The sequence below is a fragment of the Otolemur garnettii genome, unplaced genomic scaffold (genome assembly GCF_000181295.1).
Source record: "Otolemur garnettii isolate 467f Iridium unplaced genomic scaffold, OtoGar3 scaffold00031, whole genome shotgun sequence".
Lineage (NCBI taxonomy): Eukaryota > Metazoa > Chordata > Mammalia > Primates > Galagidae > Otolemur > Otolemur garnettii.
In genome coordinates this window covers 10,597,112-10,612,626 of record NW_003852426.1, presented here as the reverse complement: position 1 = coordinate 10,612,626, position 15,515 = coordinate 10,597,112, and positions in this window count along the sequence as shown.

Below are 15,515 nucleotides of genomic sequence, written 5' to 3'. Positions count from 1 at the left end.
GATAGATGTTAACTCAACAAATGAGACTTTCAACTCCATTTGCTGTGAATATGGAGTAAGTCAGGTAATGTATAAATTTTGTCAGCTCAATATTCTACCATCCAATGGTGCAGAATAGCACCAGGGGGGCTCTAACCCAGTGGTTCTCAACCTTCCTCATGCTGTGGCCCTTTAATACAGTTCCTGTGGGTCGCGACCCACAGGTCAAGAACTGCTGTTCTAAACTAACTGGAAGCAGGGCTGAGAGACTTTCACTTGGAAGAGTAGGTCATGGCCGCTAACATCATTGAGGGTGCTACTGGAGGGGGATGAGTAAGGAAACCATAGTGCCTGTTTGTATTTATTAGCTGATTTGAGACCTTCACAAGCCCTCCCAGACTACTTCAGTGAGAGAGAAGTCACTTTGTTCACAGGGGTGACTTCATCCCATTAGAGACCAAAGCAGGGTCAAAGGGACTCAAGCAACACTGCTTACATGTGCTTCCCCCAACCACCCTTTTTATACTTCGGGTCAAATCATTTCTGATATCTATTTCGCACTGTATTTTATAAACACAGTTTATGGGAACACAGCCATGTTCATTTGTTTAGGTATTATCTATAGTCCCTTTCTCCACCTATAGACTTAATAGTTACAACACAGCTCCTACAAAGCCTAAAATATTTTCTATGTGGACCTTTATGGAACAAATTTGATAACCCCTGGTAGAAACCATTATCATACAAATCATACATATGTAGAAATTGGGGCTCTACTGATTTAGATCATTTCATTTAATTCACAGAGTACATTACCAGTTTGGCCACTGTAACTTAAAAGCATTAATTTTTCAAATATTTAATAGACTTTTGGATAACTTGAAGTATTTTGTGAAGGTATAGCTCAGATTCAAGCTGGACCAAATCGCTTTCTGTATAGCTAGCTATATAGCTAAGCAGTTCAATGAAATATTAGCAGTTGAGCCAATTATTCCACATAGTACTGTAGATTGCTTCTAAGGCTTCCTTGCCTGTCCATTCTGTAGAAATCCTACTGTGCACATCTCCTTAGCCCAGAGTTAAGACTTTGGATTTTAAAAATTAGGGGTAGAGTGTATCTATTCCTCCCTTTCCAATCTTTTCTGCCCCAAGAACCAAGGTGGCCTGACACAACTTTGGAAGAAAAAGACAAAACAACAAATAACCAAACACTTTTGTAGAGCCCTTGACCCAAAGAAAAAAGATAGAGTTATAAGGACTCAATTTCAAAGGCAAAGAGATATCCATAGCACCGAGTGGCCCTTTTGCTAAAGTGCCCAATTGGTCTGATATTTAGAGGAAATGGCACCCAGACAAGGACATGTCTCAGGTTTTTGAGGCTGCTGTATAGGCTTTAAGATATTTATTGAGTTGCTTCAAGCCCACTATTACCTGCCACTTATGTGTTATGATGTTTTCATTTAGAAAACAGAACCCAGGGAACTGCCTGTCATCACTGACTCCCTCTAAATGTTAAAAGGCAATGTCTTACCCTTGCCCTCCCTTGCCAACTCCCTCTTCTGCTCTCTTTAGCTCACTGCCTCCCGTGCGTGTACTTTATGCTTTCCCACTCCCTGTTCCAACCTTCTCTGAGTTCATCTGGACATTCAGTTCCTGAACCCACTCCACTTTTAATCTGTCAACACCTTTCCAAATTTCTTTCTTCCCCCATCCATCATTTCAAGTACTCTACTCCCCTCAGCTTTAATCCTGCTCAGTTTTCCTTACTGATCAGGTACCTGGCAAACCTCCAACATCAGATCAATCCAATTGTTCACTTTCTCTTCTCCTATCACCAGTTCACTCAGCCTTCTGGGGACAATAAAAAAATCAAGGAGGCTTGAAGCCACTGCAAACTTCTCTCATGCATACTCATCAGACCCCCCACCTTAGCATAATCTATCTTAGCAAATCTGTCAATAGTTGCTTCTTATCTTTTCCTCAGAAACAAACTATGGTGGGCATTTGCTGATTGGCTTCCCAGCATCCATTCTCTGTCTTTCTCTCCCCCAAATACTCAATTTCCTTTGAGAAAGTTCCCCTTTCCCATTCTCAAGCGTGCTGTTTGGGTGGGTTTGACCTGATTCCACCTTCAGGCGTGGGCACTGATGGGCTTCAGCTCATGAGCTTCCCTACTTTTCTGACCACAGTGAGAGGTACATCATAGATGACCATATCACTCCATTGGACCAGTGAGAGACACAGGGGCAACTGTAGGGACTTCTGACATGTTCTACCTGCTGAATGTGAAGTCTCTGATTTCTGAGGCCTATGGAGCAAGACAAGGGCGAGAGAATCATAGGAGCCAGGGTCATTGGGCATCTGGAGACACTGGATCAATTCTGCCTACACCCAGGGCTGCCTTGAGATTTTCAAGGACATCAGTCATTAAATCTCCTCATTGCTTTTAAAAAGTTCCATTGAACTTTCTATTGCTTGCATCCTAACTAATGCCCCATTCTAAATTTTACTGCTGTCATTAAATCCCTCATTTCACCACATTCCCTTGTCTTCTGTTCAATGAGGAAATGGAAGTCTTCTAGTAGAAACTCCATCAGCGTACTTCCCTGACATCTCTAAGAACTTTTGAATCTGAACCTATCTTCCTCCTTCCTTCTAGTCTCCCCTGCCTCTGCCACCTTCTCAGAAACTTTGTCCCAGTACCTTTTGAGGGAGGGATTAATATGAGAGTGTTGTGCCTGAAAATTATTCTCCCAAGTAGCCCCGACAGATGAACCCTAGACGCACTCCGATGTAAAAGGCATGAAGTGAGGTTTTATTCAAACCGGTCTGGACTCTCCTGGCATGCAGGCCTAGGAGGAGCCCCAAACCAGGGTGGAGCAAGTTTTTATGGGGTACAGAAAGCAAGAAGGGGAGGAGGGTATGAGTACACTTTTGATTGGTGGTTGGTGATTTCATTAGTAAAGGAGGATTTGGATTGGTACAGGTGAGGGGTGGGGGAAGGCAGCTGGGAGTGGCTTTGTAGGTTTTACTGGCAGGGGTTGGGGCGGAGGGGCTACAAATGGACTTTGTGTAGTAAACAGTGGGGCTTGTGCAGTAAACCACTGTGTAGTAAACAACTAGGAATGGGGCTTGTGCAGTAAACCACAAAATGGAGCTAGTCTGGCCCTCTCAAGAGTACACACAATTAGGTAAAGTCTGAGTTGCAGTTGAGTGTGCCATATACTCCTACATCGTACCCATCAGGTGGGAACTTATTAAACCCTCCTTTCTTCTTCCCCCTTCTTAAATTTAATTGTGTTTTTCTCTCATGTGGTCCCATAATTGCTGATCTGATAGATTTAATATAGTATTGAGTATGTTTGCTTTTCCATTTTTGAGATACTTTACTTGGAAGAATTTCCTTCATATCCATCCAGGTAAATATAAAAAATGCAAAGTCTCCATCTTTTTATGGCTAAATAGTATTCCACGACACACATATACCACAGTTTATTAACCACCCACGGGTTGATGGGCACTTAGGTTGTTCTCACATCTTTGCAATTATGAATTGAGCTGTTATAGATATTTGAGTGCAAATGTCCTTATGGGAAAATGATTTTTTTTTCTTCTGTGTAGATACCTAGTAATGGGATTGTGGGATCAAATGGAAGGTCTACTTTTGGCTCTGAGGATTCTCCATACTTCTTTCTGAAAGGACTATCTTAGTTTGCAATCTCACTATCAGGGCATAAGTGTTCCCTTCTCTCGGCACCCCTATCAGCAGTTGTGCTTTGGGTCCTTATGATATGGGCTAGTCTCACCGAGATTAGGTGATGTCTCAGAGTGGGTTTAATTTCCATTTCTCTGATAATTTGGGATGATGAGCATTTTTTTGTGTGTTTCTTATCCAGTCATCTGTCCTCTTGGGAAAAGATTTGGTCCATGTCTCTTGCCCAGTGATTAATGAAGTTATTTACTCTTTTTTTTTTTTTTTTTGCTTAAGTTTTTGTAGATTCTGGTTATTAACTCCTTGTCAGACTTGTAACATGTGACAATTTTCTCCTATTCTGACTGTTGACTATTTGCTTGTTGATTGTGTCATTAGCTGTGCAGAAGTTTTTAATTTGATCAAGTTCCATTTATTAATTTTTGTTGTTTCTTTAATTGCCAATGGTGTCTTCTTCATAAAATCTTTCCCAGGCTTATATTGTAAAGAGTTTTTCCAATTAGTAGCCTTCATGTGTTCTAAAAAAATCAAGCTGAGAATCAAATCAAAGACCCAGTACCCTTCACTGTAGCTTCAAAGAAAGTGAAATAACCTTGAAATATACTTAACAAAGGATATGGAGGATCTCTACAGAGAGAATTATGAAACACTAAGAAAAGAAATAGCAGAGGAAGTTAACAAATAGAAGAATATGCCATGCTCATGGCTGGTATATACTATCCAAAGAAGTCTACAGATTCAACATAATCCCCCTTAAAATACAAACATCATACTTTGAAGAACTTGAAAAAATAGTTCTTTGTTGTCCCAGTATCTTCATCTCCCTTTCTACAAGTTCTTTATGTTTACCTTTCCTTCCGGAAGAGTGCCTCCCAATTGATAAACATTCAATAACTGTTCCCAGCCTCACGTCCTCATTTTCCTGCCTCTCTTCATCTATCTTTCTCTGCCAGATTTCTTGGGGGAAGTATGTCCTCCCACAAAGACTTCACCTAGAGGGCATGCCTTGGATGAGGATCCATGGAACAGTCAAAGGTTTCTACACAGCAGGCAATTAATCACAGGGGTAGCTCAAAACAGAGGTCTGGGCAGAAGATGTTGATTGGAGCATCACTGGTGTTTGTTATCCTTGAAGCCACTGAGGTTGATGTGACCTCTCAATGAGTGTGGGCAGTGAGAATACAAGAGAGCACTTTGAGGTTTGTGGGAAGGGACACTTAAAGAAGAAGTGGGGAAAGGGGCACCTTTCAATGACTAAAAGCTCAGCGGTAAGAGGAAAACTAGGAGAGAAGGCTGTCCTGGAAGCAAAGAGAGGAGCATGTTTCAAGGAGGAACTGATTGGTCAACTGCTACCTAAGGGTCAAGAATGATAGGACAAAAATCACTGGATTTGACTGTACTGGGAAATTTTAGAGTATCAGGGTCAGAAGCTAGCCTTCAATGGGTAGGAGAGTAAATAGAAGGTCAGAAAAAGGAGGAGAGAAAACCCATAGACAATTGTTTTCCTATACAAGTAGCTTTGTTTAGATTTCTCCAAAAGCAGACCGTGGACAAGTACAACTGATGTATATGGCAGGCAACCCCCAAAGTCACAATTGAAGACTAGGGTAAAGGAGATAAGAAGGGAGAAGAGGGGGACATCCATGGGCAAGACTGCTATGTACCACTGAGGCACAGTCCTCATACCCCCCAGATCCAGCCTCAGAATTGTGACCCTGGTCCATGTATGTAGGTCACTACAAAAGTTCTGAGACAGACTGTGTTATGCTCCATTATTTCATTTCCAAGAAACACAGTCAAGAGCATTCTTTCTGATTCACTCATACAAGTTTCAACTGGCTCAGCTTATCAGTGTTGTTGGGAGGGTTTCATTTGTTTCTGTCCATGCAGATTTTATGTTTGTTTACTTTTGTTTATCTCAAAACTTTTGTAATGACTTACTGACTCCCATGCCCCATTGGTTGAGGGCTGCCTCCGGAGGCATCCTCCCTACCAAGCTCATCCTCTCACACTTGCTAGGCAAGCTCTTATGGTATCTGAGAAAACCCTCTGGGTGTGGGAAGGAAGAGTTCATGGTGTTGGAGCTGCCAGCTGCAGCTGCCTTGAACTCTGCAGAGTCCAGGGAGTGTGGGCGATTATTAGCCCCACCCAGGACATTTCTCTCCTTTACCAAGCTGTGGCTAAGGTTAGAGAAGAGGACCTTTTGAAATGTAACCCAAGGCAGGCATGACAGAGACTTCTAGCATGATAGAGTAGATAAGAATGCAGTGTGCCCACATGAAATTAATGCTTGCAGAGGCTGGAGAGGTCTGACTGAGCAGTAGATAAAAACTTTTTCTCAGCTCCACATTATCTTCCTGAAGTGGGAGCCAGAATTAGGGGCCTAAGCAGGAAAAGATACAGATGTTATAGCAGTGCTCTGCTCTTTACCCTTTGTGGCAGAGGCATAGGGAGGGACATGGTGGACACCTTGTTAGGCCTTACATTTTCCTCTCCACTAAGCTCTATTCCCTCTATATTAAAACAGAGAGCCCCCAAACTTGACCTTCACTTCTAGCTTGTACCTGGACCATCATTGTTTCTTAACATTTCTTGATCATTTTCCATTCACCAGGAGCTGGGGGAAGAATTTTGCCCTAGAGGTAAGCAGTGAACCTCAGATTTATTTGGGCGGCAAATCCCCAACCCCCAGGAAACAGCTGTCTGCAGGGTGGTGTCAGCAGTCTTGAAGTGAGCATGGAAGAAAGAGGAACCAGCAGGCAAGGAGGACTCCTCCCACCCTCTCCATTCCCATCCCTTTCTCCAAAGGTCAAGTGGAAGGAAAAACAAGGCGTGGCTGGGGAAAGAGTGAAACAGAGAGTGCTGGAAGAGGCTGGCAGTACTTTCAGCTGACCTAATGCTTGGAAGAGTTGTTGTAAGTCCCCTAAACACAGTATCCAGCAATAGTTAGTTCTTCCTTCTTTCATACTGTCAAGGCAGAATTGTGATAGCACCTCTGTGCCTCTGAATACACACACTCTGGGGAAGAGGAGACAAAAAAATGGAGGGTCCAGCGACATAGGGGTAGGTTCTTGGGAAGAATGATCCCTCCCCATGGAGGCCACAGAAATCCAGCAGAGCAACGGGACCCTGCAATCTTGGGTCTGTCCTGCAAGACCTCACCTTTGATATCTTTGCCTGACCACCAGTCTCATCACACATTTCTAGGAGCCTTTCTTGTGTCTGAAAAAAAGAGCTGCATGGATAACAACACATGGGGAAGAAGCATGCATATTTATGAAGTTTCAAATGCTAGGAAACAGGAAAGGAGGATGTGGTTGTAAACTGTGTTAGCAGAAGTGAAGATTATGCCAGGCCTAACATCTGTGGTTAGAATTGGAGTAAACATTTTTCTTATTGTCACACTCTCACACTCATGACTAAGATGTCACTGCTCCAGGTCTTTAATCCTTTCTTTAATCCTCCAGTGGAAGTCCTTCCTCCTGTTCATCTTTTCTGTTGCACAGAGCAACTGTATTTCCTTTGCTCTGGTGTTGCCTTTGTATCTTCTTCTAGCCTCACCCTAGGCATGCAATGTCTACGCCTAGCTATCCAAGTCCTCTGCCTCCCTTTGTAAAGAAACTCAAACCATAGCTCTGGCAAATTTATTTTTGATTAGCAGAACGAGACCGGGATGTGGAAAATGTGTACCGAACAAAGAGCAAATCCGTTGTTATCTGTCCCTGCTGTTTGACCCCTCTGAAGTGGAGAGCAGTTTTGCCCTTCCCGTTAGCTCATTTGAAGTCTCTGTATTATTTTTTATATTCTTTCTGTTCTTGTGTCCTGCATGGGAAATGTCCACTTTTATAACTCACAGGGGTGAGACTGCAGGGCTTTTCCCCTGGCAGCCACATGGCCATTCCCAGGTTCTGGCTCTATGTTGTACGAATGTCACAAAAGGGTCTGATAGTGACTGACAGGGATGTGATGAAGGCCCAAAAGATGAACAGCAGGCGGACTGATGTCAAAGGCGGGAAGGAGTGGTTGGAAGGCCAAGCCCAGATGCACTTACTTAGTGAACATGGAGAGCAGTCGGCAGCTGGGGCGCAGCAGCAAGGTCAGCGAGGTCTTCACTCACTGGACTGCTGTAAAAAAAGACCTGACTGGGTAATTTGTGAACAATAGAAGTTTATTGCTCACAGTTCTGAAGCTGAGAAGTCTGGGAACGAGGTGCTTGTAGATTCAATGTCTTGTGAGGGCCCGTTCCTCATATACAGTGACTTCTAGCTATACCCTCCCATGATGGAAGAGTAAAAGGGCTTCCCTGTCCCCTAAGAATGCTAACACCACTCTCTGGGGGTAGGCTTATGAGCCAATCATTTCTCAACACCTCATCACTAAGGATGAAGTTTCAACATGTGAAATCTGGGATACAACAAACACTCAGAGCACAGCAGTGGGTAATAATACTGAGCATTATAACATGCCAGACGTGGCTCCAAGCCTAAGCCCAGCTCATCTGCCCATAGGAAGTTGGTATCAATGTCCCTTTGTAGCTGTGAAAAATTGAGGCATAGAGGGACATAATAACTTGCTAAGGTCGCACATCTGGATCTGATTTCAGGCATCCTGGCTCCAGCGCCCATGCTCAGAACCACTGCACCATACTTCCCTTTCACCTTGGGAGGGTTCAAGCTCCCTGACCTGCAAAGCCTTACCTGGAGTAAGAGGTCTCTCAGAGCTTGTGAAAGGTCCCTTCCAAGGCCCCATATTACACACATCAGCCTGACTGGTTTTTGTACCTATGTAACTTATACATATGCTAGAGACCCCTCCTATGGGCCAGGCATGCCTTATCTTTCTTGGAGTGATCAAGCGTACAATATGATTATTGGGGACACTGCACAGATAGGACACCACCCCAGGTTCTGTGGGGTAGTATATCCTGGTCCAAGGACTACTTGCCTGCACTCGGGGCCGTCCTAGCAGAACAAGGATCAGTTTCCTTGATGTCTTCCAGTTGTGTCAATGACCCCCAGGGCTCATTATGTACCATGCCTGCATCTGACCTTGTTCTAGAAAGGATTTGAAATAGGTGATGTGGGGCATAAGTCTATTCACACTCAGAAAGTTGAGTTTATAAGGATTTTTTATAAAATATTCTTTAATAAATAATTTTATAAATGATACTATTTAACTGTTAAATTACCACTCAGAAACCATATTTAAATAAATTTAACTCACAGGCACAGGTAGGCACAACTGTTATCACTTTTGAATTGATCTTGGCTTTTTCACCTATTAACATCCTTTCAGGACTCAGAGGGCGTACTCAAATTAGGAGTTACATAAAGTGATATTTATAAAAGTATGGGCTAGGTATAGGGAAATCCCAAGAGAAAGTGTGGTATCCGGAAGCTACTAATGGTGTGTGGAAGGGAGTTGAGGGGGTGAGGGGGGCTGTGTCACTCCCAGCCTAAAGGAGAACCATGGGGAGGGAAAGGAATTATGTAGGAGGATCACCTTGACAGAAGCTATACAGCCATCCCAGGCAACCACCCAGGGAAGGAGTCAAGGGCCTGGTACCCTCACACACTCCTCTCTTTCTCTGGTCCCCTGCCAGGCACCCCCCCCCCTTAGACAAGACTCATCAGAAGCCAGAGGATGAGAGTCATCCTGCAGGTCAGTCTTCTGAGACCAGAGTAAGGCAGAAAAGATAGAGAGGAGGCCTGGAGGTGGGAAAAGAAGATATGTCTATGGTCTCACTCTCATCCAGGCTGGAGAGCAGCATCGTGGTCATAGCTCACTACAACCTTGAACTGCTGGGCTTGAGTGTTCCTCTCCCCTTAGCTTCCCAAGTAGCTGGGACTACAGGTACATGCAACCACACCCAGCTACTTTCTTTTAATTTTTGTAGAAACAGAATTTTACTATATGTCCAGACTGGTCTTAAACTCCTGGTTTCAAGTGATCCTTCTGTCTCAGCCTCACGAAGCGCTGAGATTACAAGTGAGAGTCACTATGCCCAGCATCTGATTTCTTTCTTAGATCAAAGTGTTTCATAGCATAGGGGCTGCCTCAGTCTACCAAACTTCAAGGGGGTAGAAGACATCCTCTGGTCTTGACTTGAGGAAACAGAGTTGTGGTTCTCTTCCCTGGAGTGGTAACTGGAAAAGGAAAGTGTGTATTTTTTTCACTGAGGAGACAAAGTTTATCTTGATTACCCTTGGCCCAGTTCTGTATTATCTCAAGTCTATAATCCTTTATATGTAATTCCACAGCCCAACTACTTCTGAAAACTAAAACCTTTTCCAAATTTTAGCTGTCAGCAAAACATGACCTACTGACATAAACTATTTGTAACCATTATCTATCCCACTCTATAGGAATATGGTTTTTTGTAGAAAAATTGTGTTTGGTTATTGAGGGCTTCCCAGGCCCCGTCTCTTATACTATATTCATATGCTTCTGCATAATCATACTATGTATAATCTACAGTAAATGACCTTCAAAACTCCAAAATGTTTCTAGATTCCAAAATCTATCTGGCCCCTCAGGCTTCAGATAGGAGAGGCGTTTTGGCCTTGTAGTTCTGCTTCACTTCAGCTCCATCACACTCTTAGAAAAAGGGGTAGGAAAAGGTATGCTTGTCATTTATAATTCATAGAATTTCTTTACTTCAAATGTGGCTTTGATACAAAAAACGTTGCTACTAAAAATAGAAAAATGAGCCGGGTATTGTGGCTGGCACCTGTATTCCCACTACTCAGGAAACTGAGGCAGGAGGCTCTCTTGAGTCCAAGTTTGAGGTTGCTGTGAGTTATGATCCAGCAACCTCATGATATATAATATATATCAACCTTTATGATATAAAATAATGTAAATTAAAAAAATATATAATGTACCTTTAAACTCAAACTTAGTTTTTGAAACATCTTATCCCTTTTGAATACAATGCGAGATTGTAAAAGATGATTCAGTACAGAATTGCAGCAGGAAAGAGCTAAGAGACAGAAGGGGTACTCCAAGAGAATTTGCTGAAAGGATTTGCAGGGTGTGGGCTGGGTCAAGGACACGACAGAGGATAGTGTTTTAGATCACGAATTCTGGAGCTGGACTTCCTGTGTTCGAAACTCAGCCTCACCACTTATTAGCTCTGTGTCATTGGGCCAGTGAGTTAATGTCTTTGTGTCTGGTATTTTCATAATGTAGCAAAATCCTTCTTAATTGATTTTCACAACCATGCTGTGAAGTAGATAAGATAGGCATCTTTCCCTTTAACATATGATGAAACTGGAGAAGTCAAGTAATTGACCCAGGGTTAGGCAGTGGATCTGCAGCAAGTGAGGACTGGCGGTAAGAACTCCCTGCGGCCACCTCATCACCTGCCTTCTTCGCAGAGGCTCGCCCTTCCCTGGCTGCTCCAGGAGGGGAACAGTCACCCAGTGTTCTCAGCCTGGCCAATCCACATATGAGCAGAAAGGCTTCTGAGGTATTTCCCGAAATGTCAGCCTTTGATATTTCTTGTTGCATGTCTCCACCCTGACAATTACCTCAGCTCAATTTAACAAACATCAGCCACATAATCCAGATAATACAACTTGATCTTGTTTGTAGAGGAGTCAGATCTGAGTAAGCAGATTTGATTGTCTTGGGAGAATTAAAGTCTATTTTCTAGTGCAAAGGTAGAACCAAATAGGAGTTCCTTTTCTTCTAAATGCATGGGCCTTTGTACAACAGACTCCAGCTCTGCTGTAAGAGTAGAGTAAAATCACACATAACATCATCTCTCGCCTTCCTAGGCCTGGTGGGAAGGGAAGCAGGGATGTCCATGTCTAGCTCTCTCTCTCTTTTCTTTACTGTCCTCTGCTCCTTGACCAAGGCCTTCCACTGACAGAATCCAAACAGAAGCCTGAAGCCAAAGGTATCCTTGGAATCAACTTCTTGGGGCAGAGAGCAGGAAGAAAAGATAGGTAAAGAATGAGGGAAGTGGAGAACAAACAGCCCAGAATTCCAATACAGACAGCAAAGGACATCCCTTTCCTGTAATGGTGACAGGCAATATTTTTCAAAAAATGATAACTCACAGTAGGAATTCATACACAATATTTAAATTTTCTATTGTTGTGTAACAAGTTACCCCAAAATGTAACAGCTGAAAAACAGCAACTATTCATTATTTCACACAACTTCTGAGGGTCGGGAATCTGGGAGTAGCTTTGTAGGTGGTTCCAGCTGAGGGTCTCATGAGATTTCAGTCAAGATGTCAGGGGCTGCAGTCATGTGAAGTGCAGAAGTGGCAGGATCCACATCCAATATGGCTTACACACATGGCTGTTGGCTAGAGGCCTCAGCTCCTCACTGGCTATTGGCAGGAGGTTTGAGTCCTTGTCATGTGGGCCTCTCCAAAGAGCAGTCCCAACATGGCAACTGGCTTCTCCCAGAATGAGGGACTCAGGTGAGAGAGAGCAAGAGGAAGCCACAGTGTCTTTCGGTGACTACTCAGAAGTCTAACAACATCCTGCTCCGTTCTCTTTGCTAGAGTTCTAAGTTCACCCCACATTTAAGGGGAGGGAAACTAGGCATGGCTTTTTGAAGAGAAGACTATTTAAGAGTTTATGACCTATTCAAAACCATCAGACACTCAGAAGATCAGTTACATGAAATAGCTCAGGATGATTTCATAGTAGGGATGAAGGGCTGGCCCAGAGATCTGGGAAGATCTCAGAAGGTTCTCAGTGCCCCAGCCCCTCCTCTCTTCCCTAGTAGTTGGTACCCATCCATCCTTCTTGGCCTTCCCTGTGCCACCTTATTTTATCCCAACTCATTATTATACCTACTCTATCTTCCTCTGTTGCTCTTGGCTACTACTTCTTGGAAAACAGCTAAACTAATTTGAGCTGAGGTATGCATAGTTTATAAAGAACCTGCAAATAAGTAGAATAATCCCTCGTGGGAGTTACCTAATTGTAATTAAAGGTCTCCTGGAAGCACAATGCATTTAAAGGAACCAATCTCTTTGATTTCTTTCAACTGGAAAATGATAGTTTCAATAGCATGAGTAAAGCCCTCCCTGCCCCTAGACAATAAAAAAAAAAAAAATCAGAGGTTGTTATGCATTACATGATTTAATTTTCATAACAGCTGAAGATCAGTTTTTGATTTCTGGTCAATGAAGAACCTAAGCTAGCAGAGAGCAACTACATAGCAGCGACTGACTGGGAAGCGTGGAGCTGCTGGCCAGTGCAGGGCACCTGTTGAAACTGGTTTTCCTAGTGAGAACCCTGAGGCATCATCTCCATGGCAAAACTACCAGCCCACTCTGGGAACCCAGGGGAACAAAGTTTGTTCTATTTTTTAAGAATTTGGAGACGATGATGTGGGTACAGATGGTTATAAATGACTATTAGAAGGCCTCTGGGTCTCCAGAGGACAAGGAAGTATGTATCAAGGTAGCAATTCTCAAGTTTTTTGTCTCAGGAACTCTTTATACTCAAAATATTAAAGATCCCAAAAGTTTTTGCTTATTTGTTTGTGTTATATCTATTTAACATATATTTTAAAAATTTCTTTCAATTGACAAAAATTGTAGGCATTTATTATGTACAGCATGTTATTTTGAAATATGCAAACATTGTGAAATCAGGCTGATTAACATATGCATTGCCTCCTATTCTTTCCTGTGTGGCAAGAACACTTAATAGCCACTCTCTCAGCAATTTTCAGGAATCCAATACATTGTTGTCATTGTAATCTCTATGTTGTACAACAGAGCTCTTGAAAGATTTAATATCTACTTTCTCCACTTACTATATCAATTTATTTATAGTTATGATATTAGCAATTAAAACCGAGGCCAGGTGCGGTGGCTCACTTCCGTAAATCTAGCACTCTGGGAGGCTGAGGTGGGTGGATCACTTGAGCTCAGGAGTTCTAGCCCAGCCTGAGCAAGAGTGACACTCCCTTATCTCTACCAAAAATGAAAAACTAAGGCAAGAGGATCACCTGAGCCCACAAGTTTGAGGTCGCTGTGAGCTATGACACACCTGAGCCCACAAGTTTGAGGTTGCTGTGATGCTATGACGCAGTGGCACTCTACCAAGGGTGACAAAGTAAGACTGTGTCTCAAAAAAAAAAAAAAAGAAATTGAGAAATTTTAAAAATATTTAATTCATTTAAAAATGAATTGTTATTTAAAAATAACAATGTTAATATGACATAATACCTATTACATTTTAGCATACGCTTTTATGGAAATAACTGTTTTCCAAAGCAAAAAAAAAATTGGCATGTGTTAGATTTTTGCAAATTTCTTTCATGTCTGGCTTAGTAGAAGGCAGCTGGATTCTCATCGCTGCTTCTGCATTCAATCGCTGGTAAAAGCATACATTGTGCAGTGGGTGGAAAACCCCTTTATGTGGTCATAGCTGCATGAGAGTGGAAAAGGCAATTAATGTCTCAGCATTATTATGAAAATATTGTTGACCTCAGAAATCCACACTTTTAGAACAGCTGCATTAACGTGGTCTTACCAACTCTCTTCTTCTTTATTTTGCTGATGACATACTCCGAACAGAGCATACTGGAGTCAGCATTCATGGCTCTAGGACTATGTCTACATCCACAGCCACATGAGGCCTCCATGGCTGATTTCAGTATGCAATGGGAACAAAAGGAATAAACACATCAATGAATTGTCCAGAAGAAGGGAAAGCTGGATGACACTTTAGAAAGTCAGTGGAATTGTGTTCCTATGGTAGATTATGTTACTGTCCACCAAGGTTGCTTCCCCTTTCTGCAGGAAGACCAAGCCTCTCCTCCCTTTGAAGTTTGATGCTGTCACATGACTTGCTCCAAAAGGTGATGTGTGGCACTTCCAGAAGGAAGCTCTAAGAACCAGTTTGCTCTTTGTCACAATCCTTCCCCTACTGGTAACCACAGTGCTCCATATGGATATTAGCTGCCCTATCAGCCTGGCCCCCAGAGTGAGGACGGCACTGATGGGAAGCAGAGTTCCCACCTAACTCTTGCTGAGCACGTAACACAAAGGGAAAATAAACACGCATGATTTTTAGCCATTGAGATGTTGGGGAGGGTTGTTATAGCAGTACAGTATATCCCATCCTAATGGATACAGATTGTCTTAGTTCATTTTGTGTTGGTATACAAAAAATATCTGGGACTGGATAATTTTGAAGAAAAGGACATTTAGCTCATGGTTCTGCAGCCTGTACAAGCAGCAGGGTGCTGGCATCTGCTTAGACTCTGGTGAGGGCTCTTGTGCTGTGTCAAAACATGGTGGACAAAATCAAAGGGGAAGCAAGCATGTGCCAAGAGAGCCAAACTCAAGGGGTGTCTTGACTTTCCAACAACCCACTCGCCTGGGAACTGATTCATCCCCCCAAGAACCAATCCAGTCTCTTGAGAGCCACAACTCAGGACACACAGGATTTCAGCTTTCAAACAAAATGGATTAAACTTTAAGATCTTGCTCAGCCCAGAGATCCAAAGTTCTATAAAAAGTGACAATAAGGCCGAAGGAAAAGAAAAATCATATACAATTTGTATAAAGATGGTGGAACCTAAAAAAGCTCCATGTAGTTGGTGGCATTTTGGATTAAATCTATTATGTCAGATGGCTTCATCCCTGAGATTGTGTCCTCTCCTAAAAGGCTCTTCAGGTATCATAACCTCCCACCCTGCAAACACACACACACACACACACACACACAGGTTTTCGTCTTTCCCATCCCCACACCTAGTTCCTCTGATAAATCCAGATATATACCTAAACTTGAACAGAGCTTAAACAGTCCTCAGTGGGTCTTCAGGGCCTGTGCAAATA